A 6622-nucleotide genomic window follows, 5' to 3' on the forward strand; every position below is an offset into this window, starting at 1 on the left:
ACATATGTTTGTACCTGAAAATTCTATATAGTTTAATCAGGCAAATACATGTATATATATATTCATATTATGCATGTATATATGGGCATATATACTTATATATGAACCAGCATATTTGGTCATGTATATTACTTGTACTGTGTTGTATATGATGCATTTATTTCAATATTACTATGTAATGTTGTGGGTAAGCACCATTGGCTAACAGAAAGAATAGATTGTAAATAGATTCCTTATTTTCAAATATTAGGCAAATTATTTGAATTCTCATTACCAATTATTATTATTATTATTATTATTATTATTATTTTCTTTATACTGTTCACAGTAGCTATCTACTTTGAAGTATAAACAGAAATCTAAGAGGAAGGTCAATGCTCAGCAGAGATTTCTTGTTTATACCTATGACAATGCTAATATATGGGCCTTAATGTAGAGATCAAGAATTGCTATGGTTTTCTTTTATAAAGGGCTCAGATATATAGAGACAGGCCAGCAAGATAGCTCAGTGGCTGAAGGCCATTATGGTCTAACATGATGATATGAGTTCAATTCCAAGAGCCCACATGGTGGATGGGGAAACCAGCTCCAACAAATTGTTCTGCAACCTCCACATAAGCACTGTGACTTACACACTTCTTACTCCCCTGACACTCACACCAAATAAGTAATTTAATCCATAAATAATAAACAATAAATTTCAAATATAAATCCTAATTAAACTTACGGATATTGATATCTTATTTCTAACTCATTTAATAAGAGTAGAACCAAAAGAATAAGATCAAAAGTTATCACCACTGGGTTTTTAAACAGGTAATCCCACAATTATAACTGTAAACTATCATGACATGTGACTAAATTAAGTTGTACAAAAATAAAACCAAGTACATCAAAATCTGTGTACTCCCTTTTACATGCATTTCAATTAGATACTTCCTGTATGCCATGATTTTTGGGTATAATGTGTCCCCCAGGAATGTTTGTATTTTGAAGACTTATTCTCTAGCTGGTGATTTTGCTTAGAGATGATGGCATTCTGAGGTTTTCATTATCCTCCACAAGTACATTTATTATAAACTCATATCAAATTAGCTAATAGGAGGTAGATCAAGATTTAAAAAAATAGGTTTCTAAGCACTGAGAGTATATTGGTGCAGGGTATTCTGTACCTTGGTTCACTCTGCCTCTGCCCACCCCCACACTCAAACAAACACACGCACAAACACGCACACACACACACACACACACACACACATCCTTTCTGTCATGAGATGAAAAATCTTGTTCTACCTCGTCCAAGATAATATACTGCATCACTGCAGTCTGTAGATGAGGAATTCAGTTGACCACAGACTGAAAACTTTGAAACTGTGATTCAAAATAAAATTTCCTCCTTTGATGTTTTTGATCGGATATTTATCACAACTATGAATGTACAAATACACAATAATCATCAGAATCGCTTGGACAAAGGTCTATATGCAAGCCTCTTTAACATAATAAATGAATACATGAAAAAAATGGCATTTTTTTTATTCCTTAAATACAAAGAATGTTTACAGTAAAAAGTCCCAGTGGCGACAATGAATTACGAGCAAGAGCTGTCATTAAAGTAAGAGTATTTAATTTACCAAAATGAAATCGTTTGATGCTAAAAATATACTTGTTCTTGCTCTTCAACAGCTCTTAGCTGGGCAATGGGCTTGGAGCACATAGGACAACTCATTTTAGAGGCTTTCATTTAGTACTGAGCAAAATTGTCAAGGAGTGACTGGGGGAATATAGAAAACAAGAAAACATGTACTAAGATGAATTACACGAATGACCAAATAGTAAAATTTACAGAGGTCAGAGCTCAGGGTTATCATGGAAAATAACCTTTGTTGGAATTTGGGAGTGAATGTGTCTGAGAACACATCACATGAAAATGTCAATTGAAAGTTATTTTTTTTTTTTAGCAATAGCTTAAACCCCTCCACTGAAAGGGCTATGAATTACAATGTCTTAAAATGACTTTCACCAACTTCTATATTGTGAGCACTTCACATTATATTTGTGAAATGTGTAAGTCATCAGTGTAGTTTGCCCTGGCACAGACTACTTTCATAAAGTGTTTTCCTTTTTGCCTGTTTTTTTTTTTTAACGTGAAAATCTAGTGATATGTTTCCTGGGGTATTAGTGATGGCAATATGCACACAGAATTGGTGTGGTGGATGATAAATTAATAGACAAATATAGATTTGTTCCAGATCATACCACATTCAACTGCATTCAAGGGAGGAGTGCTAGATGCCTGTTTTCACTCTTTACTATTCCACAGAAAATGAAAGAGAAACAATGAATCATCAGAAAAAAAATGTTAAATGTCAAATACAGAAGTCACAAATATGTGGCTTAGTAAACCAAATCAGAATTAGACAATGAAGTATTGACCAGGAACCACAATCAGGATTAAAGAGTGAAATATTAACTTAGAATTAGGTTCCGTATATTTCCAGATATTGATCTGAGGACTGCACAAGTTTTGTTTTGTTCTGTTCTTCTTCACAGTGTCCTCCACTTGTTTAATCCCCTCATTTACTCACTGCTGGATCCAGTTCCCAAACATATCCATGCTTCTGTTGATCTTTTTATCCTGTTTCTACTCATCCTCAAAGGCAACTAACATTCTCCCCAAAGGACCCCTCAGTTATTTGTAGAACTAGGTGTACTTTAAAAGTGTTTTTTTTTATTACGAAAAGATACATACTCCCCATGCATATTGTAAATATATCTCCATGTGAAACGAATCACATAAAACGAATTATCAGCTGAAACTTTCCTCTGATATAGTTTGAAACCCAAATCAAATTTGGCCAAAATTCAGAAGACCTAGTTTTCTTTAACCTAAAATATGTAGTAGTTAAATTCCACAGAAGATTTGGCAACACAGTAATGTGTTTCTAACCAGGGCCTAATTTCTTGTTATTACCAGTGGTTTCTTTTCAGAGTATTACAGTCAGCACATTGTAAAAAGGTATTTGGTGAGCAACTCCCCCCAGTGCCAAGTTTAAATTGGGATTTCATTCTTAGTAACCTATCTACATAAATCTTTATAGGCATCCCTCCTTCCAGACTGTGATAAACAGAAACAAGCAGGGAACAGACAAAGAAAACAATGTGCTTCATCATTTTTTTTTAATTCCATCTTGCTTTCTTATTCCTGAGAGTGAACAAGCTGACTTCTAATCAGAATAATGATGGCGCCAGTGGGACGAAGTGCATGGTATCTTACCATGCTCTAAGCACAAGAGTGAGGCACACCACAAAGACTAGAACTCATGAGCTATTCTGGAAATATTTATGAGCCTCTCGACGTTAACCTTAGGCAGGACCCTTGACTTAAGTTCTGAAGGGTTTCAATATGTGAATTGACCTGATAATGATCTATTCTTTTATTTTGTAAGCAGAAGAATCTAGTAGGAACTGTGTATAGAGCTAGACCTTATGTAAGTAAAGTTGAATACATCATATGTTCTGAAGCCTGCACTTGCTCTAGGCTTAGGAAAGAAATAATATTGACCTCCTCAGAGTGTGATAATTACTGTGATGTGAAGAAGCCTTGAGAACCACTTTGGAAAATTAAAAGGGACTACAAAATGATTTAAGTGTCAGAGGAGAAGGATCCTAGGAAAAACGGGAATGCCACACAGTAGATATTAATATTGTTACTCACATAGTATTAAGGTATGTTATTCCTCTCGTACCAAACAAATATTCCTTGAATGTTAGAGAGGTGTACAGAGGTGGATCTTATATTTTCAAAGTTAGCAAACAGAAAATGCAGAGCAGCTAATTATTAACTGAGCCACGGAAGAATGGCTTTGAAAAAGGTTTCTAGAACCTTCTTGTTTGGTGCTAAAAGAACTTGATTAATTATAATCATAATGTGGTTATAAAGAGATGCACCGTAGAAGAGAGGACAAGAAGATTCTTAAAACCAAAGGACAAGGACTTCTGCTGTGAGACAATATGGTCTTAAAAAATAAATTCAAAGGACACAAAGTGGGAGGGGTAATGAGGAGGATTTACCTATGGGAGAAGCTAGGTAGAAAGACAGAATGTGAATGTGCTCAAAATAAACTATATTCTCAAAGATCTAATAAATATACTGATAAAAGAGAGGCAAATCCTATGATGAATTAAACAAGTTTTATTATTTTCCTGGCATGTGGCTCTTCATATAAATGGCAGTATATCATAAATGAATGAGGAAACCAAAAATCATAATTCAGAATATTAAGTCAGGGATCAGCAAAATACAATGTATGGTTGATGATGAACCTCCTGCCAGTTCTTATATAAACAGAGCTTTTCTAGAACACAGACACAATGGTCCTTAAATCCTCTTCACAACCCCCTGAATACAACAAAGTCAGCACAGGTAGTTGGCACTGATACCTCATGGGCTAAAGCTTGAAAATTCTTATAATTTGACTCTCCACAAGGTTTTCTAATCTGTTTTCAGTCTGCTAAAAATTTAACTACTTGGCTACACCATTTGGTGACTACCTTTCCACACCCAGGGAGAATTATTACCATATATTTATCTCTGAACGTCTAAAATATAAAGAAATCTACTTAAAGTTTTATTCCCTTTTCATATTTCATATTACTTTATATTTTCATTGCCAGTTGCTCATATATAATGACCCTTTTACTTTTCTGATAAGTTCGCTCAGCAATTTCTTATTCATAAACCTGACAGAAACCATTATGCTATTTAAAGCTTGCTCACTTTACTAATTTTATAACCTCCTCTTTGCCTTATTAAATTTAAATGCTATCTGAAATATGATCTCTACTCCCACATGGGAGAAAAGATCTTAGCGAAATGCTAGCAACAAATTCTAGATAATAAGAACCAAGGCCAACCTAATATATATAGAAAAGGGGATTAATTGATTTATAATTCTGATCTAGTGCTTATAGCAATAATTGATCTAAGATAATAAATAACTGTTTAAATACTTTCACAGGAGGGAATACCGAGGTAGAAGGAGTGTGCCCTGTGTTTTGTAAGATTGAAGACTGCTGTGAACATAAGGTACAAGAGAAAGAATTTGGATCCATAAAGAAAAGACAGCTTGGTGGCTTACAACTCCTACTGCCAGACAGAGCCTAAGTGGGGATGGGAGTTTACTCCATGGGAAGGAGAAACAGAAGGTTTGAGATAGAGAAGCAGCTTCTTTCTGTATGGCCAAAGTGATAAGATGTTTTGTGTGCTCAGCTGTTTGTTACCAGCCAAAAAGAGTATCCCTACTTCTCTGACACTTGGCCCTGATTTAACTGAAGTTGACATACACAGAGCCCAGAGTGGGGAAGCCTAAAGGAAATCTCATTTAAGTGTGGACGTAAGCTGTTTAGCTGCTCATGAAATGACAACTGAACTAGCCTCCGACCTCAAAACTGGGGGAAGACTTCATTTAAATAGGTTAAAAATAGCATTAGTAAGATGACTAAGAATGTAAACTCCTTACTCTGAAAGCTTTATGACCTGAATCCAATCCTCAGAACCCACAATGGAGCGAGAGCTGATTCGCTTGCTTACTTGCACACATTCGCATTAGCACACACACACACACACACACACACACACACAGAGACAGAGAGACAGACAGAGAGACAGAGAGAGAGACAGACAGAGAGAGAGAGACAGAGAGAGACAGAGAGAGACAGAGAGACAGAGACAGAGAGACAGAGACAGACAGAGACAGAGAGACAGAGACAGAGAGACAGAGACAGGGACAGAGAGACAGAAACAGAAACAGAGAGAGACAGAAACAGAGAGAGGGAGGGAGAGAGAGAAGGAGGGAGAGAGAGGAAAGATGAAGATGTTAATGATGTCAATGAAGAGGAAGAGGAAGGGGAAAATAAAGAAGATATGAGAAGAATTCAAAAAAATATTTTCAAGCCCAAATTCTTGGATTCAAGTCCGATTACAAAGAATACTTGCTTCCACTGAGCACCTGAGCCATTTATGCAAACACTTAAAGTGTCAGTTTCTAAACCTTTAAACAATAAAACAACAGCTGAATTTCACAGTTTGTTGCATTTTAAACGAAGAGATTCCTACCCAGCTTTCGACGCAGCATCTGGTTCCTAGCAAGAACTCAGTGCCTGATAAGAGTTATTATGATAGACATTCTCCCCAAGCCAGCCCCGAAGATCCATTATTACAGCATCCAAACAAAATGAAGTGTTATTCTAGAAAATGGCCTATTATGCAGCTCCGTGACTGTTATTATGCATGCTTCTTTAATTACAGAAAAGCTAATGTGTATAAACTTTCTATAAAGCCTCAGCACATTTTTTTCTTTAAAGGTTGTTTGGATAAAGCTTTTCTGATGATCATGTTATAGTTATCTCAGAATTGGTCGTACAGGGAATCTGAAGCAGTTGTTGATAATTTTGAAAATCGCAGCTCACGTAAAATTGCTTTTTATTGATTTCCGTTATGTATAAAAAAAGAAATCAGTAGCATATAATTTTAGTTTTCTGCAATAGCCATCATAAACTGGAGTACAACAATGGTCTGTGGTATCTTTTGAAGCTTAAACGCAAATTGATTTACCCACTT

The sequence above is a fragment of the Grammomys surdaster genome, unplaced genomic scaffold (assembly GCF_004785775.1).
Source record: "Grammomys surdaster isolate TR1022 unplaced genomic scaffold, NIH_TR_1.0 958, whole genome shotgun sequence".
Taxonomy (NCBI): Eukaryota; Metazoa; Chordata; class Mammalia; order Rodentia; family Muridae; genus Grammomys; species Grammomys surdaster.